At 31.5% G+C, this 22,186-nt stretch overlaps 3 long non-coding RNA genes across 4 annotated transcripts; all 3 read right to left on the minus strand.

Annotated features, from left to right (window-relative positions):
* Positions 1–5,284: 5,284 nt before the first annotated feature.
* LOC105324588 (uncharacterized) lies at positions 5,285–7,043 on the minus strand. The gene is made up of 2 exons (XR_899592.4): positions 6,437–7,043; positions 5,285–5,553 (listed from the first exon to the last, which is right to left on the minus strand). It is a non-coding gene; the product is annotated as an uncharacterized lncRNA (long non-coding RNA).
* Positions 7,044–10,869: 3,826 nt separating this feature from the next.
* LOC105324585 (uncharacterized) lies at positions 10,870–12,486 on the minus strand. The gene is made up of 2 exons (XR_010713838.1): positions 11,730–12,486; positions 10,870–11,386 (listed from the first exon to the last, which is right to left on the minus strand). It is a non-coding gene; the product is annotated as an uncharacterized lncRNA (long non-coding RNA).
* A 5,685-nt stretch (positions 12,487–18,171) lies between these two features.
* LOC117686761 (uncharacterized) lies at positions 18,172–19,678 on the minus strand. Of its 2 annotated transcripts, XR_004599835.2 has the most exons (3): positions 19,664–19,678; positions 19,056–19,493; positions 18,172–18,481 (listed from the first exon to the last, which is right to left on the minus strand). It is a non-coding gene; the product is annotated as an uncharacterized lncRNA (long non-coding RNA). The 2 variants fall into 2 exon arrangements; XR_010713828.1 differs by lacking the exon at positions 19,664–19,678 and having other exon boundaries at positions 19,056–19,648.
* Between the last annotated feature and the right edge of the window lie 2,508 nt (positions 19,679–22,186).

A 22,186-nucleotide genomic window follows, 5' to 3' on the forward strand; every position in this document is an offset into this window, starting at 1 on the left:
ACATTTTCCAGTGACTTTGCCTGTAATAACTCTACATATCGATTTTGTACTATTTAAACAATAACTTCAATCGACACCAAATTGAGGCACCAGCGGGATTTGTTTATTTTTATATTTAGATATTTAATCGTATGATGGTTCAAGATTATATTAATGTAAGTTATAAAGAATCATTATTTGAATATTATGAGGTGATAATTTCGTGGGGTGATCAAATGTATCATAAAGCCGTTCGGGCTTTATTGGATTTGATCAAGCCCCGACCAAAATTATCACCTCATAAAACTCAAAGAATGATTCCTTATTCCTTCAATCTTTAAAATTCACAAAGTTTATTACAAATTCAAAGCAGAGCAATACGGACCTTTAAAAGATAACGGTGGGATCAGGTGCCTAGAAGGAAGAGGCGTTATTTGCCAACCCATGTACCCGCCGTGTGCTCATTGTCAAAATCATAATAAATGGAAGAAACTGATGTCAGTTCAGTGAATAAGAAAAGGTCTAACAACTATGAAAAACGCATGTCAGCATGTTAATGAAACATTGTACTTGCAGACACGGCCATTATATAATGATTAAATTCTCGTTGTAACGCGGCATTTGATTGGATAGAAAAAAAACTGATAAATTTGTATAACCTGGTTTGCACATCAAAAAACACTTCACAATGCATCATCGTCAAAAATGAACTAAACCGCTTGACGTTACGTTTGAACTTTGATCAGATTAATATCATTTTTGAAAGTAAAGCGCATTCAACATGTACAGTGAATTACAGAAATTAATTTATAAGGAATGAACTATATATCTACCTATTGAGTAATACTCGTATAACCTTGGTTTTAAGAATTATAGATTTCTAAAATCCACTTTGCGGATTATAAAGCGTAAACTGTCCCAAACCAGGATGTACTCGCACATGTATAACTTGGGTAGACATTGAGTTCATTTCTTAAATATACAAATTTATATTCTTTTCATAATTTCAGTTTTATAAATTTTAGCTTATGATTTGTGTAATCAGGCGGATCCCATGTCTGCGTTTCAAACCATAAAATCTGCGCTCGGCCCAACGTTCATGACGTTTACATAATTAAGTTATCTTAAATAAAAAACGTCCTATGGAAGAAAACTATTTGTTTATATAAAAGCTTTCGTTACACTACAATCACATGCACATTAATATTCTTGACACAATTTTTTTAATTCTTCAAACGTTTAGACTTATTCAAGTATTTTATGTAAGATTGCAAGTCGGTTAACTAGTTCTCTAAAAAACTAAAATAGTAGTAATAAAGGTCGTTCAATTTTATTATTTGCATGGTTAGTGTATTTGTCATTGAAATGTAAGCGCAATTCAGACAATCTCTTAACTTTAAAATTATGTAGTCTTTATCCAAAATAATAAAACGAAAACATATTAGGTCAGAAACGAATCATTTCATTTTTATATAGGAAATAAATGTGATCCCTATAAACATGTCATATAACAAAAAATTATAATTAATTAATTTAAAGTGTTGTATGGGTATTTAAAGTTAATTTCTGTATAGTGGTTTCATCAACATTCGTTAAATGCCAATTTTCGTGGATTTCGTTTTTAAGATTAACAATGAATTTTAATGTTCATTAAAGTACATTTTCTATTTTAGTAATTTAAGTATTCTAGAAACTGTGATTTTCACTTTATCCACAAAATGTGATACCCTTGAATATTAATGAAACCACAGTATTTAATTCACATCAATTAGCAGAGGAAATCAGTCAAATAAATAAGCTAAATTTATAACTAGTTTATCAGATACGGTACGCTCTGCTGAGATCAATCTATACTTAAAAGGGCTCGATGGTCAATGCCATTTTTGGACAGTATTGATCTCCTTTTAATGAAGAGTTTTAATAAGCTATAGGAAAAAAATAAATGGCTATTTTCTTTATTACATCATAGTTTAAAGCTTAACAATTTAAATCTTAAAATTTTAGGAAAATCTGATGGTTTATATGTTGGCCATCTAGTCTATCATATTTACAGAAGAAGTATACGAAAAGGAAAACAAATAAGCAAAATTGAGCGAAAGCTTTTTTAGACATTTTTTCTTTTCTTTCTTTTTTCTTTTAGAAAAGGCCTGTAACTATTCATTGATAAATGTAGTGTTCGTGCAAAATATATTCAGAAATATTCTTCTGTGTGATATAAATGACCGAAATGGATAAATAACGATATTTTATAGCAAAATATAGTGAAAACTTCACTTGTAGACATTTAATGATCAGTATCAAAAGTTGTTTAAAAACCAGGCGTATATTATTATAAAAGTAAAGAAAAAACGTTCAAAAAATGAAACGTTTAGGAGAGCTTAAATTCCCCCATTGCTAGTTAGTCAACGACAGCTTAATAAACATATTGACCAAAATACACGTTATCCAATTTCCATTCTTCTAAAAGAGGAATTTTTTAGTTCATCAAAGCTGCTAAATTATCAATGAGTTTGTACAAGCAAAGTTGGCGTCGATGGAAATTGCATTTTGCAAGCGGTCTAAATTGATACGGGCTTAAGCTGGACATACAGTTCAGGCCCCAAGATCATGAAGCAGTCTTAGACTTAAGTCAAATTTTATACACTGTCTTATTGTCTTGTGATTGACAACATCGAAAAAATGAAATGCTATTGGAAAGTGTCACTATATTATGTTGATAGTTAAAAAGTTTAAGGGTAATTTAATGACATATGATAATTTTTTAAAAGAATGCAATTTAGACTTGAGTCTAGAAATGCTTCATGATCCTGAGGCCGGGACTTGTCGCTGAATTTAAGTGTCTATCTTGATATTCTGTAATTTCAATAAGGACTCTTTATATTGGATCAAGAAATATTTGTGAAAAACAAAAAATATTTCTAAATGTGTGTAAAGAAATTAAGAATACTTTCAATCTTGATATGCTAGATTCAATATATAGGAAATTGCATGCAACATGTCCTCATACAGTGCATAATACTGTACGTAAATCTTAATTGTACATCTATGTTTTTATTTGCGATAGGAATTTATTAATTTTACTTTAAGATTAACACGATTGGTGTTTTAATCGCTTTTTGTATGTTTTTTTCGTAAAACAAAAAAAATCCGTCTAAACCGCACGAGAAATTTATACTTTACTAGGATACAAATAAGAAGCTTTAATATAACATCGGAACAAACCAAGTAAGCACATAACCACAATTATCTTGGAAACGCAATTAAAACCGTTTCCCGGTTAATATGTAACATTGATTCATATAAAAAAAGACTCCATTTTATTTCTCTAAGGACTGCTAGGAAAAAACCATTAAAAAAAAATTCAAACATGTGAATTACATTACAATTAGCTATATTAAAGCATAGCATAAGGTATCTGGACATGTCATGATCTGCCGAAAATTAGGAATAATTCCTGAGGCCAAAATTAAAAATATTAATGTTTCCCCTAACGCGACCGACCCAATTAAATCCCGCCGACTAAATTTTTTTTCACAACATTGAAAATACATTTTTTTTTTAACCTAATTTTACCTAAAATCGTTTTAAAAAGACCCACATCTTTTACGATTTCCAATCACTTTGAAACCCTTGATCATTAACATGGGCGAAATACTTGCTTTATGTTCCGTAACTTTGCCGGAATTTCCTCCGAAAGAGAATGTGTTCTGAGTTTACGATCGTGTAAATTAACCCCAGGGACATTAATAAAATGATAATCACTTAATTCAATAGACATTTCCACAGCCTCAGTTAACCACTGTTATGTTTAATCTATTGTCTTATCTTTTATGGGTATAAATACGAGTGATGCAACATATAGCCTACTCTGCATTGAAAATTACAACCGATGTTTATTACTTTTAGTATTGATATTAGAAATAGTTGGTTCATTGTAATTAGTTAATAAATCTACCAAATTAATGCTACAATAATCATAAAACCATCTGCCTACAGTTATCTTAAAAATTAAAATGATCCTCTATACAATGGTTGTAATTGGGACTAAAGGTTGGACTAATACCTCCAAAATACACAGAAGTACAGAGACTGATTTTATTTGCCGTTTAGCTAACACAATTACAAAACATTTCATCAATATAATGTATGAATACATCAAATAAATTAAATTTAATAGATTGGATAACTTTTTGAAGTTGTTTTATTTTTTATTAACTTGCTTAAAGTTAAATCCAATTTTAAGTAAGGTTGAATCTGTGTATATCATCATTCCTGTAGGTTATGCTGTATCAAATATTGACGGTCTCTTTGATGTCAATTTAATTTGGGTTAAAATTTCCTTGTCAAAGAAGAACATTCTCTGCAAGTGTAGTGATTGTGTCATGTAGCCTTACTGTTCTAGAATCATTAATTATGCCTTCACAAATATTGACATGCATTTATTACATTACCTTAAATTTATCAAATATTATTAGTTTAGTATACTTTTAGACATTTTAATATCAAATTTTGAATAAAGTAATCGATACTTTGAAGTAGATACATTATGATTACTAAAATGATATTTAAATATAGGTTTACATGCATTTACATCAACATACATATGATAAGGAATGTATTCATGCACATCTAGTCATTGAATCAAACATGATAGAATTTAAGATGATCAAATTGTGAATCCGATATTAATTTTGTTGTTCATTTCATCAGCACAAGTATAAACATTTGTTTTACAACTGGTCATATTTTTTTTTAGTTTTGTAATTAATTAAAGAATTGATTTATTTTTTTTTCATTTTAATTTATAATGTATTTTATATTGTTCCCTGACAGAAAAAAAATTATTTACCTACCTACCTACCCAACTTCAAAACTTAGGGTCGGGTTAGGGGAAACATAGATGATGGCCTGAATAGGTATATCTTTTTTCTCTTATACTCAGGTGAAGACACTCAAGTATATTTTTGTGCATTTAAAATACCATACAAAACATTGGGCATTGTTTATATTGATTACCGAAAGATCGTTAATTTAGGACTTCTATATGTGGATTACAATTTCAGTTTTTTTTTATTAAACTAGATCAGGTGTAATTTTGTTAATCCACCTCATGAATATTCGGCAAAGATAAGTTTATAATCTGTTGAAGATTAAACTTGTTGGCACGTGGTTATTATAGAATTCACGAATATTGTGTCACCACGAATAAATTTTATACCATAGTATTTCTTTTCTAACAATAAGATTTTATTGAGAATCTTACTTCTGCCAATTACTAAAAAAAATTTAAAGCAAAATATGAAAGCTGAATATTGTCTTTTTTAATAATTGAGAAAAAGGAGCTATATGGGTAAAAGCAAATCAAGAATTAATTCAAAATTTCACACAACAGTAACATTGAAAGGAAACAATAGTTTCAAGAATAAATGTCCAAATGAATTTCTTTCAGTCAAAATACGTTGTTTGCAAATCACCCAGAACCACTGCTACCGTCTCTAGGACGGTCTCTTCCGCTATCTTTATTTGGACCGAGGCGAAGACCGGATTGTCTGTTTTCAGGGAAACCATTATTTTCTGTAATATAAAACATTTTAGAAATGAAAACAAACCTCCATCAAAAAATATATGTCGTATGATGTATCATTTGCCATCAAAATCAGAGTACTGGAAAATGTTTTAAAACTTTTCAAATAGGAAATATCGGTAGCATGCTTTCCCATATATCAGGGTTTTACTATAGTAATTATAAATACATAAATAAATAAATGGAATGTGGCGAGAACAAAGAGTGTTTTAAAACAAAAGTCCGAACGAAAAATACAAAATAGGGGCGGGGCAAACGTGGACCTCTGCAAAAATAAGAGGTAGGACCAGGTGCCATGAAGGAGTACAATGTAAGCATCCTCTGCTGACCAGTCACACCCGCCGGGTGCTCTTTGCTGAAATTGGGAAAACAGGAAAATAAACGAATGATAATGCTACAATGGTACATGTACCTTACCTGCCACGCTCTCTATTATACCAAATGAGAACCAAAGATATTAGTAAAGATGTGAGAATACGGCTCTTTTATTACTGCTTTAGAATCTTAAACACCTTTAAGATATATCTAATTTATAACAAGGTTATTGCGATTGACAGGAATTTATTAAGGATTTATAATTATTCTGATAGACTTGTCAGACCTGAAATTGTATTTCAATGCATAGTGTTAAGCATTTGAAGCAAAAAAAAAAGTTTCATTTTTTTTTAGTTTGCAAGCGCCTAAACGATATTTAAAAAGTATAAAATGGGGTATGAATAACAGCACATTGCTTTCTTACGTTATGATCTTTTATCAGGCTAATAGTTATGTTGAGGTTCAAATATGAAAATAATTTTTTAAATTATTTTTTAGGAAAGAGAAAAAACCTTCCTTAAAAAAAATTGGTACATTTTTTCTTTTTAAAAAACCTACCTCTCTTTCTTCTTAACGGTCTTTGCACATTACTGAAATGTCCGAGTTTTCCTTCAACTTCGGAGATAGTCAGCAAAATCCCCGCAACAAGCAAAAGTACGAAAAACGTCTGGCGATTCATGGCGAACAACAAGTGTTATGATGTATTAGAAGCCCAACCAATGTAATAGTTTATATACATGTATTAAAGTCACGTGATTCACGCTCTTCCTCTTGATTTGTTTCATCAAGAGAATGTTATCAACATACAATTGAAAAAGTTCAATTTTAAAGTATACCCGTGGCTGTTTGTGGCATGAAACAAACGTGTTTATTTTGAGCTACAGACCCTGAAATGTGCCACTACAACAGTCGCAATGTTTAAGTCGGTACGCTTTATGAACGGTATTATAGCTTTTAAAATAGTAGGATTCGATTTTAGCACAGTACGCTTCGGTATGTGAACGGTACGGTTCGTTTCTTGAACGGTACTGTCGCTTCTTGCACGATACGGTACGCTTTGTCCACGGTACGCTTTGCTTAAAATGACTGCAGGCTTTTTTAAGAGTTTGTTTGCTTACTAAAGAGGTAGGCGTTGCCTGAATGATTTGTGTTGTTTTTTTTTGTTTGTTTTTTTTTTTTTGCTTTTTTGGATAATCGTTTTTTTTAAATTATGACCGGTTGACATTAGCAAGATGGTAATTTTGAAGAAAAAAAATTTGATATAACACATATTTCATTGTTATTTTAAAACCTCGTTTTGTTTCCCGTTTTTTGAAACTTTCCGTATAACGTATTAAAAACTTAAGAGTGGATGGAAGTTTTAGTTTTGGTTAGATTAGTATTACTTATTGAATTCTAAATAAATGTTTATATTAGAATTGCTTTAAAGAACGGTTTTGATTTCTATTAAGTATTTTTATCAAGTCGTTTTTGATATTTTAATATCTTCCTATATCTGTTCTTTTTAAAAGCATTTTTAAGTTTATTAACATTTGTTATTCATCAAAGATTGCTTTGAAAATCGTTCAAAATTATTTCTATGTAATATTATGACAAATATCTTTCTGTTTCTTTATTCATATCATTGCAATGTACATATGTTGAATTCAGTTTGTTTGTTAAATAATCAGTCCAGACCTGTATAATATGCCGATCAAATTTTGGGATTGATTGAATAATTAAAAATAGACACCCGAATTGTAAGATGAAAAACACGTATTTAATTTCTAAAATTTTATAATGATCACCTGAAATAAAATTAACCAACATAAATCTATTTAAATTCAAATATTGACTTACGTTTTTCTGCACTTGTCCGAATACACGTCACACATATCTCGTCATCGCTTCTTTTACCTGAATAATATCGTGTGTATAGTCAACATATGACTTTTAGTTATTGTCAATTTTGTTAAACCATACATGTACATGTTGCAAATCTTATTAGATATAAACAATGTAATACATATTAAATCCACAACTCTGATAAGCCAGGAGAATCATTTGATAGAAACGTGTCAGCTCTTCACTATACATGTGATTAAGCAGACGTCAAATGTCGGGAAAAAAAGATATGTGTAACTGTACCACTTATTGATCACTGATTGAATTGTCTTTATGCACTTTGTATATGGTGACGGCCATTAATTATGTCCGATGGGCCGGGTGTGTGAATTGACAGTTTTTATGAAACACTTGTAAAAATTGTTTTGACTGGTATAATACATTATATCACATGCGTACGAGTTTAGTCTGCAACATATTTTCTGGTTGGAGACATCTTGTTGATAGAGTAGTTCAATGGCCACAGATCTCATGAGGTTTCTTGGTAACTTTGTAGACCAGAACTTTATTGTGGTTAAAAATCATCTTTCGAAAATGTGTCCAGTATACAAAAGGTAAAAATGACCGGCAATTTGAACTTTCGTTTATTAACCATTGACATAAAAAGTCACAATGCAGCTTCCACGGTATTCAAATTGTTCCTGGTCTGCGAGTTCGGCAAAACAGTCCATCAACTCCGAACATAACATTACTTCTTCTCCCGAGATCTTCTAATTATCGGACCATCTGAAATAATACAAACTGAAATCCGTTGGTTCGTTTAATAAAAAAAAAAACTTAAAATGTAATTTATATGCATGTACTCCTAAAAGTGGTCATTGAACTGTATGTTACATCTATGACTTTCAGTTGCTTTGTTGGTATATTGTTAAATGTACACCAACAAAGATGCATTGTATCTCATGGACTTATTCAAATACGTGGAGAAACATTGTTAGTAGGTTGATTGGTTCTCCAAAACACTAAAGTAGAAATAAATATATGTTCAGATATTTGCAATGTTAGTGTATACATCATACACATGTAAGAGAATTTTAGATAATCTTCTAACTTTTAACTCGTATGTGCAGTTTAGTTTAAAACAAATGAGTCGATTTTGAAAAAAAAAAATAAAACAATTAACAATGCATATCATGTCTGTATGAATATAAAAATGAAAGGATGTTGTCTACATCCAAAATTATAAAATGAAAACATATTTAATCAGAAACGAACAGTTTTTTTTATATAGGAATGTGTTTTTATCCCATTGAACATGACTTGAATATTAAGAAAATATAATTAATTCATGGTGTTGTAATGGTATTTAAAAAAAAAAAAAGAAGAATCGTGTTTATCTAAATCATCAGCAAGATGAACAAATAAGTCAAATAAATAAGTAAACTTAGAAATGGTTTATCAGATAACCTACTGTCTGCTGAAATTAACCTATACTTAAGCCAATCATACTTACACCAAATAGTGAACAAACAAAAAAACACATAGGAAAAAATAAGCCATTGATTTTATTCTTTCTTTTTTCACTTTTTTTTTTGGTTTTTTTTCAAGAAAGTGCAAGAGACAATTCATTGATAAATATGGTGTTCGTGGTAAAAAAATAAAATAAGGATGTTTCCTCTGTGTGTGTTATGCCCATTGTTAGATTTATCTTTCCTTAATAAGTGATTTTCCATGTTAGAACTTTTTTTTGCAGTAAAATTGTCATACAAAGCCAATTATTTGTCTATGCGATTGAACACCGTCCACTTTTTTGTTCTCAAGTTAAGCCTACTACATATTAACTCATGATTCAAAACGTGTTTGTTTTTCTGTAAAAAGGATAATTTCGACATGTTAACACCTTTCTCAGTGGTCAAAACCAGTTTTATGTGCAATCATCTGAAATTTCACTTGATAACAGTATGTAAATGGATTTTGTATGAAAACGTTTCACTATATCTTTTGTTTATATTTGATTTCTTTTGTGTTTTACCACACACACACACACACACACACACACACACACACACACACATTGACAATCATCCTGGGCACACACACACACATTGACAATCATCCTGGGAGTTGATGTTGTTGTTGGATGGCAGAGGTTAAACAAAACTGGACCAGGGCGCCCTTACGTGACAGAACACCGTAATATAAACGACAGAAGTGAAATAATAACGATTCGGAAATTGCATTTTGTGAACGGTCTTCACGGATAAGTGCTAGAAGTGGGCATGCACTTAAGGTCTTGTTGCGGGACGTTAAAGTGTTTTTCGTGTTATTATGTAATTTCAAGGAGGAGCTTTTATATTGTGTCACGTAATATTTCGTAAGGAAAACAAAACATAATAATGATTTTGATCGCAATAAGGGAGCCATTTTAACTAAATGTGCGGAAAAGAATACTCTCGGTCAGAATATGCTTCATTTAGGTCAATTCAATTCATGAATATTCTTTTGAAATACAGATAACTGAAATAGACGAATTGTGATATTTCTAGAAAATGATTGGGGAAATGTCACTACAAAAATGTTAAATACATTTCCGTTGGCAAATAGTTTATGATCCACTCTGTTACTATACAACAAATTGTAACTTTTCCTGTAACACACCTTTTTTTGTCAGACGCATCCTTCGACTAAACAGTATAAGAGGATTCCAGGTAACATTCAGATAGTTGATGTTGTTTTTTGGAAATTATGTATCTGTGTGTGTGTGTTTTTTAATCAATTGAATTCTCCATAGATGACTTATAAGTAACACGTGCAATTTATTCCCCTCAATTTTTAAAAGACACATGTTATCTTCAAAAATGGGTACAATCATTATTTGTCTTACCGGATCTGTATTTATTACCCTTTTCAGTGTTATTTTAACATAGATGTTGTTATTAATATTATTATGATTTTTTTCAATTCAGCTTTATTTATTTGTTTTTATAGTTAAAACTAATATAATTCGGATACCTTTCAAAACGATGGTTTCATTTCATATAAAAGTTGAAAAGTAAAGAACATCACTATTAAATAAAGCTGGAAGAAAATAGTTGAACATGTTTTAAATATGCATTGGAATTAAATAAAAGCTTGTTTAATGGCGTCAAAGAACAAGCGACATGAAATCATTGTCTTCCAACGTATTCGATACAATTTATTGCAATGAAAATTTTGATTTGAATATAATGTTATAAAACTTTGACATGATTTTGCATTAAAAACATATAAGAATATTAAAATGTAAGTAAAATGAAAATACATGTACGTATATTGTTATGTTTGTAACCGTTATGACCCACTTCATCATATCACATGTGTATGATTTCTTTTTGCATCAGAGTTTCACAGGAAACTGATTGTATTATCAGAATCAGTCTGTTTACAGAGTTGTTTGATGGACATTGATCTCTTGAGGTGTTTTTTTTTTGGTAGTTATAGTTGTGGTGAATTATTTTTCGGAAATGTTCCGGTATATAACGGGTAATTCTAAATGTGCAATTTAAACGTTCGTATATAAGCCAATTTACGTCCTCACTCTACGCCAAGATAAAGGTCGTGGTATTCGGCGAATTAATCCATCAACGGCAATCATACTACTCTGTCTCCCCATCGAAAATTTTGGTTTATCATTTAAAAAAACGCCTGAAATAGAATATACAAATGTTACAAAAATTATCTAGTACGTATTTTAGCAAAATCACTTGACTAAACCAATTCAGACACACACAAAAAAAACCAAATTTTCAAAGCGATATAATTACATAAATTATCTGAACACATTTCCGGAACAGAAACAACACGATAGCATAAATACTACTCTAAATTAGGTAGAAAATATATTCATAAGGGAATTATCATAACTTATCGGTCTTAATAAACTAATAAAAAATATTATCCTAATTGAAAGATAAAGGACAATAAAAACAAACTGAACAATTAGAGTTGAACGTAAAATATTAAGATTAGATAACCAGTTCTGCATTACCTTTAGCTGGAATAGCTTTATCGCCCAGATTTCCTTCCACTTCAATAAGAGTCAATGACATCACAAGCATAGTCACCAGAAATAAAACTGTCTGAAGTTTCATGGTAAAATCAAATGTAAAGTGGAAAGATAGTACAGAATGTTTTGTTTTATAGTCTTCAGTATCGGGAATTTTTGGAAACTTTCTGAAAAGGAATATACAGAAATCTAATGAGTTGTTAAAACAATAGAGGGCATTGTATTTATTTTATGAATGAACTTAGATGGAGATATCCCGGAAGGTGTATGCATGGGGATCGTGTAAACTATTATTTCCTGTATTCATTGAATAAGTAGAAAAAGAATGTACTGTTTCATCGGAAAACACATCTCATATGTTTGGTATTTCCCCTACCCTTAAGAGTTGTCCTCTTAATAAACAACAACTTAGGTCATGAAAATGTTCGAATATTTATTTATCTACATGGCAGTATACATTTAGCCATGTACTTTAAAATTAATATAATTAAACTTTGCGTGCCTTATGCTCGTCTTCTTTACTACTACTTCTTATAATATTTATCGGCATTAAAAAGATTAAAACAGCTTTTTCTCACTTTATATCTATTAACTGAACTATTACTACAATCTGATTATAAAAAAGAAGTATTAAGCATAACATACCTGTTGAAACAACTAGATAATACAGTCTTCAGATAACTTTACAAATGCAGTTCGGTCTGATGAACATGAATAAATCATACTGTCGGCAAAATGATAATCCTACGAAAGCCGAGAAGGATCATTCGAGATTCGAAATACGAGATTCGAAATACGAGATTCGAGATTCGAAATTCGAGATTCAATATCTAAATTAACCAATCAAATCATGGATCTGAAACCTGTATCCTAGCAACATCAAACTGTTCTAAATAAAGATCATTCGTACATGCTCTTTCCTACAAATAAATGTCTTAATAGCTCTTATATAGTGGTTATAAAATGGTTAAATTAACATTGATGAATTAACCCCACACAGTATAAACAATTAAATTAGAAATAACACTGTTGGCTTTGCGAATCTAAGTGGTTTTGTTTGCCCTGTATGTATTTCCCCCCGAACAATTTTAACCCGAAGTGTATTCGCCCCAACTGTGTAAAAATCGGCTCGCGAAGAAAGATCTGTTTAATCTAATTGTTTTAGCTATGAAAGGCTATGTACCAATAGCCCTATGAAACGAAACTCAATGAAATAATCGACATGTCAAAATATAGGTTATGATAAAGTTTTAAACCATAGAAGATATAATGATTTACAACCTCAAAGACAAAAATCCAGATAAGAATAGTGTATTGTAGGGTATGGCAATGCCATTGTCTATATGAGAGAGAGAGAGAGAGAGAGAGAGAGAGAGAGAGAGAGAGAGAGAGAGAGAGACAGACAGACAGACAGACAGACAGACAGACACAGAGAGAGTTTTTTAGTGTCAAATTCAGTTTGATTTAGAATTTGAGATTGATTTGATTTCTTACAAGCATATATAGACAATAATTAAGCCTCTAAAACGAGAAAAGAGAGGAGGTAGCTAGGGTAGGGTAGACCAACTAGCAAGCTTTAATTTTAACGGTGTTAGCGCACCTGTGATTTACATCGACTTTCTTTCTCTCTCTCTCTCTCTCTCTCTCTCTCTCTCTCTCTCTCTCTCTCTCTCTCTCTGTCTCTCATCACCTAGCATTTCCTTTTCCGTGAGGGGGTTTGGGGTATTTGTGATGTCTTACATTAGCTAGCGAAAATGATAAAAGAAACATGAAATTTTCTTTAAATTGTGTGCGGATGATGTACGCCAATAATCTGTTTTGAGTATATACATTTCATGAGGGGGGGGGGGGGGGGCTATATAGTCCTAATTAATTTGTCAGTTATTCTGTCCCCACTTTGTTTTCTCTTCGTTTTCCAGGTTTTTTTTTATTTGGCTCGGCAAATTAATATAAAACTTTCTGTGTAGCTCCATAACGATGCACTGTAGATAAATTATGAGTAGTTTTACTTTTGATAAACAGGTACATATCCGTACTTGATTTTTAATTTGACTCTTATAATCGGATTTAATATTCCAATAATTATAGGGTAGGAAAGAGTAGACGGGACTTTTTTGCGCATATCCTACTGTACCATTCATTCAACACAGGTATTAGCACTCATCGAGTTCGACTTGCTTTCCTTTTTTTTCATCCACTGGATTTAAAGCTATTAATTTTTGAAAATATTTTGAATTTATGGCCTGATTATATATGAATTAGAGCTGCGCTGGTGCATCTATTTACCCAAATGGACCAAAATATAACCAAATGAATCTAAAAATTTTGACAAAATTAGTTTTAAACGTACGACTCTTTTTCAATTCTAATCGGGTATGTCCTTTAGAAAAATCTTGAACCACACACATTTTAGCAAATAAAATGCCAATTGTTTCATTTTTTTAAAGGGAGGGAGGTGGTGCCGGTAAAGGACATGTATTGCTTGTGGCAGTTGTGCTATACTCTCATTTGTTATAATAGGTAATACTACATATTGATATAAAATGAAAGTTTCCAATTACACTGTACATAGCTTCTATCACGCATTTTGACCCGTGCGATAGTTTAAAACAATTTTCAAAGCATTGAATGTAATTCAACCGATCATTTTTGAAATTTAATTTTCTGGATCCCCGCCTGATACGTCCGCCTTCTTGTATATTAGAATTACATGTACGTTGACCATATGTACACATTAACTTAATCGGCTATGTTATGGGACGATAACATTTTTTATCAATGTTTTTGCAGGATATGTAACAAATAACAGCCTATTTGTGGGTTTTTGCACTGATTATTTGAGATAATTTGCCGCCATCTTTTATGCATTCCACACACCACTCACAGTTTCTTTTTTTGGTGTTCTGTGTGTATGGCGACAAATTGGTAAATTTGCACCACTCACCCCTTGTAGCTTCATCCTGATTACATTTTATCTGGCTAAGTGTAATGTAGTAGTATATTAAATACACACATCTTTGTTTGCAGTGCTTATTTACATCTTTAGAGATTTAATTACAAAAAAAGTAAACATTTGTATGACTTATATGTAATTATTGTCAATTTTGGTGCGGGGGGGGGGGGGGGGTAGGAAACTACAGAGAAACTTAACTTGGCTGTGAAACATATGCTTTTATTCTTTCTTGTTGATATATCAATGAATGAATTAAAAAAAATATATGTACAACAATTAATTTTGAAATATTCATGCACAATCAAATAAAAGGTTTTACTGTTCTCTGCACAAGAAATCGGCAATGTGAACAAATTGGCACCCTATCATCCCTACCTTTAATTGTAGAGAGTAAGTATCCTTCTATATTGAAAACAATTCCAAAAGTAAGACTCATAATAAGTTGTTACTGAGGAAAAGGAAAAAAAAATTGTATTTGTTAATAATTCCGTATGATGTGATAATATCTCAATGATTTGTTTATAATCATAGTACTAGTGTATCACTGTATGCATACATAAAAACGATAAGTAATGCTTATATTTATTAGTGAAACAGGACAGGGACAGATTATTCATATTTAGATTATTTAGATACATGTACTAATCTTCATGCGGGGATCTAGAAAGGAGGGGGTCAGGGGATCTGGACCCCCTCCTCGGGAAAATTGGAGCTTATCAAATTTACATAGTAAATTTTTTTAAAATTGGCCTAGGACCCCCTACAGAAAAAATTAGGTACGCTTATGAAGTTCTCTACCATAACCGCATTTTTACACAAAAGGGGTGAATAAACCCGGGTTTTAAACTATTACTGGTGGTGAAATACCTTAGGGTTCAAACGCATCAGGTGGAAATGCACCAGGGCAAACAAAATCACTTAGATCCGCGAAGCACACTGCATTATTACTAGTCTACTTAGATATTCTGTGTAAAAGTAAATACAAATAATTATTTAGTTAGGTAGGGAGAAGTGAACATAGCATTTATTTGTATATAAGAGCATGTACGTATGATTTTTATTTAGAACAGTTTGATGTCGCTAGGATACATATTTTCAGATCCTTGATTTGATTGGTTAATTTCGAATGATCCTTCTCGGCTTTCGTATATTCAACAGTCTATTGCATCCATTCTTATTCTATTCCAAGGTTATTGTCAGTACAGACAAGCTTTTGACCGACAAATGATGGGCAACAGAAATACGTATAATCCCGGTTACTGTAAACCAACTTTTATTCGCGTGCGAGAAATTTTTGCGAGGTTAGCGAGAGCATTATCCCCGCGAATATCTCTTGCCGCAAACCAATCCTTTGTCTATAGTTTTTATTAAAATACAAGTCTGGATAAGGCTTGTTCGCTAAAATAAGTCGTTGCGAACCAATTTATCTGCAGTTAATCGCGAAATAAAGTCGACGCAAATAAAAATTGGTTTACAGTTTTTGTTTTTGTATAGAACCATTTTAACAGGAGCTTGGACTTTGGGTAGTTGTGTAAAACAGCATTATGACGTAGGCCTGTCTATTTCATTTCTGGCCACTCAGCCTTGGCTCTTTGAAATCCACAATATTTGTTTGGCTTTTGAGCTAAGATAACGCAATCTGTGTAGATTTTATTTGAACACAGCGTCATTTTTAACTTGTTTTGTCGCAAGAAAAAGATCCTACCGAAAGTCCAAGGTCTTGTTAAATTAGTTCTAGCGTATCCTTCACACCACTACCCCAAGATTTTATGTTGTATTATATAGTGCAAGATTACATTGTGGAATGAATTAAAACTTAAAAAAAGAAAAGCTGTTCAACAAGAATATATTTACATACAGCATGCAAGATAATTTCTATACGAATGAACTCTGAAGATAAAGTCATTAGAATGGTTACACTTCTGGTTGACAATGTCGCTGTTATTCTAATACAATACCGCTACATATTATTATTATACATATCGCTTTTTCTGACATTCAGTTAATTTCGTATGGATTTGTTATCACCAGGATATAAGTGTTAAGTTTCTCAATATTCTGGATTCACGTTTCGCTTAATTGCTTGATATTTATAAATATTTACATTCCAAATATTTTTTGCATGTAAAGTGAGTGAAAAGGTACTGCAGTTATAAGACCGTAACACACACAACGTACTCAAAGGTTAAATGACGAGTTTCATTATGACGTCACAAACGTTGAACGCTGTAAAATGCAACGTCACAAGCAAGAATCAAAGTTCAGGCTTGCAGCTGTTACAGTGGCTCTTCCATAAATTTGAACTTACCCTTAGGATAAAACAGAAATTTTGACCTATAAATCACATTTGCAGACAAGGCAAGAAGTTAAAATAATGTAAATATAAGCATTAAATCATTATTTTTGGAAAGATATAGTCTCATAACTGCAGCGATGTGTGCATACAAATTTTCATAACGCGCTAGCACAATTTGTATGCACACACCCCTGCAGTTATGAGACTATATCTTTCCAAAAATAATGATTTAATGCTTAAATATATCAGGGTTCAGACGATGTTCATTCAAAAGTATGAAAAATTCCCAAGATTTCTCAGTCGAAACGCCCCTGTCAGCCTATCAGGTTTCATTACAATGCTAAAAAATGTGATGTCTACGGGGTTTTGTATTACAGCAAGCCCGGATGATAACGTTGAAAAATTGTGCGATGTATTCCGAGTGTATTCCGAATGGAGAAAAAAGATGTAAACATTCCCCATTATAAATCTCCGTAAGGAATCTGTTTTCGTTCCTGTGAATTTTTCTGATTGAAAGATGATAATATGTCAATGAAATTATCTTGGAAATTATTCCCTTCAGCTATTTCAATTGCAATTCTTTCACAGGTATGTGTATTTCTAATAAAAATCGTCCAAATGTGCTGCATAAATATTTTGGGACAGACTATAGCATTGTTCATGCATATGCGTTTTATTGCAGAGGTCTGTTCTCTTATCCTGGGATACCTAAATCTGTACAAAAAGATCTATAGGAGGCAGAGGCATGGTAAAACAATTAATTCTTTAATATTATTATCTTTTACAAAAATCTTCGAAAATAAAATTAGCTGAGCACCTAAATCAAATGACTTTTACTTAGAAAATTCACACAAGTATTTTAATATTATCTAAGTTGTAACAAAAAGGGGAGTCAGTCTGTTGGCAAATAAAAATCTAGAGCTGTGTTTCCTGCACCCTCTAGTAATTAATACACATTGACGTCGCTCTTAAACAATCTTAACCTAGTAAGTCAATGCGATCAAGTCCATACTAATGATACATAACATACCGAGATCAGTGATCTATTTATGACACAGTGCAGACAGCCATACTACTGAACTTAATTAAACATCCATGTATAAATGTTCCGATATTTTGCCTCTGATCACGTTATCATTAAAAACCTGAAAAGCTTAAACCTAATGCATAACGCCTTTATCATACTTTAGAACCACCTTCTTTATTCGAAATAGTAATAATATGCATAAACAAATTCATGTAAGAAGGAATGCTTTTCTTTTCATCAAAACGAAGTCGAAAATATTATACTTGTGAACATTAAAAGATATTTAAAAGAGAAATATATAGACATCATTAAATCCAATCGAAATAATCCATGACATATCCACGTGTCAATTCAAAGTTAATGTCTTGTACGTCTGCAATGTTAACCCTCAGGTCTTGGTCTAGGTTTTGGCCTTCGGATAGGTCCAATGTCGTAGATACTGCCTTCTCTATCCTCATCTGAAATAATTAAACAATGAATGCTTATTTTTGGTCCTGTAACACATCATGGGTGTGCAGAAATATTTAATAATAAATATTATTTAATAATAAATAAATTAATAAATAATAAATAGATAATTAATGAATAATATATTATTTAATAATAAATTAATAAATAATTAATAGATAATTAATGAATAATATTTAATACCGCTCGTTAGCGTAGAAATAAACAATGAATGTAAATATATAATGCATGATTGTATTGAAAATACAAACAAAATAATCTCGATTATTTTTTTAAATTTACCATAAATAGATGGCTTCTAGGACACGTGAAAACAATTCTTATTTATGAAGTTCCAAAACCAACGAAACAGTTAAAACATTTAAATAAAGATTACTGAATTCAAATGCGTCAAGGCAATGCATAGAACAGGGTGTTTTACACAACGAAAGAAAATAAATTGATACTGAATTAAATATATGTAGATATAATGCTAATATGCTGAATTGGTAATAACATAGAATACAACGATGACAGTTGTAAATCATGTATTTACATTTAGAATGCATCAATATCAATTCTTACTTGTAGAACGGGCTAGCACATTTTCCAAAATCCCCTCCACAAGGTGAAAAGAAAGCATTGTGCTTAAAATGAGCAAAAGATAACAAATCCTCCGAGAGAACATGGTGGACTGCTAGTATTTAAATGTAGAACAACACTGAAAAGTAATAGCATTAGACCTGCACCACGTGACACTTAAGTACCAAGCGCGATTGGTTGACTCCGTTGTACGATGGTTATCAACAGAAAGACAATATTAATCTATCCGATATCGACTTAATAGAAAAATATAAGTTTTGCACATACATTCTCAATATTATGAAAAATTTATCTTTTAGAATAATACACTTATTTATATTTTGATCTATAAAAACAGGTTTAAATGTAGTCGATTAAAGAAATCCAACTTCCTCCTCAAGTAAAATTCAAATTGTATCTCTTTCTTTCATTCTGTTTCATCTGAAAACAAAATATATATTATAGAAGACAAAATGCATGACAATGTCGCTCACGAAAAGATGCTAATTAAACAGTTGCATTTCCGTTTGTTGCTTTGCTGTCTTGGGAACGGAAGGTAGTCATTTTCATGGCCTATAATAATTTCTCTAGGAATAACCATGTTATTATACCGTATCACTATATTCAGGATCTGCATGTGGAATATATTCATCTGGAATTATTGTAATTAATGTACTGTGCATGAAAGCAAATTGTTTACGTACGTAAACAATGGGTTAAACTGAAAAAAGCATGCACATTGTTTACTGTTCTTAAAAGATGTGTTCTAATTCAGTTTAGTGCAGAAGATTGCAAGTCGGTCAATTGGGGTTTTTTAAAGTTAAAGTAGGAGTCATCTTAAAAATTTATGTGGGTTTTAGGTCATTTTATATATAATTAAAATGTAAGAGCAATTGAGAAAATCCAAACATAGTAACAAGCAGAAGATTACTCTACTGCGCAGTTTATGTAATGTGAGTGAATGTTAGAAAACAGAGCAACGACGCAGTTAAATTGTATTCATATCTGTGTTACTAAATTATGTAGTCAAAACAATAAAAATTACAAAATACTGAATCAGACAGGGAATATTTTTTTCGTTATGCAGACGATATGAATGTATTAATTACGGATGTTTTCAGCAAAAGTTGATAGACATATAACCAAAATATAATAATTCATTATGTATTATAAGTTGAGAAAAAAAAAATTCACAAATAAAGTCATCATTTTGAATTCAAAATGGCGAGTACTTTTAATAAGGCGCTGCTTTTTTTTAGTGTGCGGTTGTAACAAACATATCGACTAATACACCTATGAAATCCTGTTATTTCACGTTTAATAATGAATGTGCCTTAAAAAAGAAGAAGAAATATAAACATTTGCTATGTTTTGGTACAGGCATGCATAAACGACCAGTTTGACATCAAAGAGTTAAGGTACAACAAGTTTTGTTACATAAAAACCAATAAAACAAAAGAATAAAAAAAATGCCAACTAAGTCTGTCAATATCACCTCTTGGTTGGGATAAGACATCCTTTATTGTTCTTTTCACTTGGTGAAAAATCATCAACATTCTAACAATGAACACAATGAAAAAAGTTCTCACAGTAATTATGAAAGAGCTGTTGAAAATAGATAGCATACAAACGATACATCTTTTCTTACAACTCCTTATAACGGGGCCGTTGTGTCATAGAATTTCTTAAAAGCCCGACAAAATGACTCGATAAAAGGAAAACCCATGCAATATGACCTTAGGATTAATTTAAGAGTTTAATGTGGTTCTTAAATCTATAAATGTCATACGATATCCATTGTCGTTAGTTGGTCAAGATGGTGATTGCAACTACCATCCCCGAAATTTATACTGAATATGTTTGAAATCTTTGTTTTCATTCTCACATTCAATTTTCGACCAACCAAGTCACATAACAATCCTTATTTAACATCGCAAATTGATGATATCATTATTATTATTTACGATATACGTCAAACAATTCTATCAAATTCAGCAAAAAATGTAAGCTGTTTTCAAAAGACCTGGACATGATTTGGGAACAAATTTTACTCAAAAAGCGGGTAAGGAAGCTTGGTGGGTCAAATAACCAACCCTCCGATTTTGGCTAAGCTTTAACTTTTGGTTCTTTTAGCCATAAACTAATGGTTGGTACAAAATAACACAAACGCTAATCTTTAATATATTATATTTGAGCATTTTCCTATATCTTTGTGCAGACCTCTTTGTCTTTATGAGTTTAATATAGCCTAACACAAGTCAAAACTACCCAGAATTCTAAAAACATTTTTTAATCAATCGGAGACAAAGACTTCACTAAATCCTACAATGAAAACTGTATATATTATACAATATCAATGGCCAATCAAAGCCAGTGAACCACTGAAACAATGTACGGGCATGTTTGATGCCTGGAATGGAGACCAAAAGACTCACTTTACGTCCAGCAGCAATGCGTTTGTAAGGTTTTTAATGGACCTCACTGGGGTCCTTAGTGTTATTTGACCAGTCTGCATTCATTGGCGTCAGTTGGAGTCCGTTATCATTCAGTCACACCTATGCTAACAGGCTTCTTAAAAATGATTAAACGTCGACAAAACAACAAACAAGTAGAAAGCCTGACATGTACTGTTGCTTAAGGAGAACCAGAGGATTAGGAAACGTAGGTTTGTGTTAGGTTCACTGTTAAGGTGTGACTATGGTGAGTTCATTGTACTAAAAATATATTTTTATCTCGCTTTTACCCCCCCCTCTCTCTCTCTCTCTCTCTCTCTCTCTCTCTCTCTCTCACAAATAATATTGGATCTTTTACTAGAAACAAAATGTCTGGTTAAAAATGGGAATGATAGTGATAATAATAGTTTGAGCTTTTTAAGCATTTCACAATTATAGGCAAAACATATTTTATACGTTAAGCATTTAATTAAGTATTATGGACGGAAATAAATCATTTGTATATATCACTGCATAATTTGAAAGTGCATGTACATCGATGACACACTTTTCTATTGTGTCAATATGTTCGGTCAGAACTAATTGAGTGTAATAGAACTCCAAGTCGATTGATTGGCTTTGTACAGAAGTATGAGAAGTGTAAAAGGCGTCGATTAGTTTAAGTAGTTGCATGGTTTATTC

This window comes from Magallana gigas, chromosome 1 (assembly GCF_963853765.1).
Source record: "Magallana gigas chromosome 1, xbMagGiga1.1, whole genome shotgun sequence".
NCBI lineage: Eukaryota > Metazoa > Mollusca > Bivalvia > Ostreida > Ostreidae > Magallana > Magallana gigas.